This window comes from Chrysochloris asiatica, unplaced genomic scaffold (genome assembly GCF_000296735.1).
Source record: "Chrysochloris asiatica unplaced genomic scaffold, ChrAsi1.0 scaffold00392, whole genome shotgun sequence".
NCBI lineage: Eukaryota > Metazoa > Chordata > Mammalia > Afrosoricida > Chrysochloridae > Chrysochloris > Chrysochloris asiatica.
This window is the reverse complement of record NW_006408910.1, coordinates 1,527,788-1,528,085: the sequence shown is the minus strand read 5'-3', so window position 1 is coordinate 1,528,085 and position 298 is coordinate 1,527,788.

Genomic DNA, 298 nt, shown 5'->3' with positions numbered 1-298 from the left:
CCACCTTTACATTTCCAACCCTCACAATCAGTCCTGGTAACAATTATTCATTATTGCATCACAAGAGACCCATCTGCATTTCATTTCATCAGCCTTTCCTGGACAGGCTGGATACTATTCACTGGAGACTCTACCTTTCTCCACACCCTCTGAATCTAGGTTCCCTCTTGAAAGCTTGTAAGCCAGTCACTTCTTACCTTTGTGTCACTCTCCCCATTTTGGGTAGCCAATGTCCAAGTTGCCTATTCCTGTCTATCTTTTGTGTGAAGGGGGTGGGAATAATTCTTGAAGCAAGGAT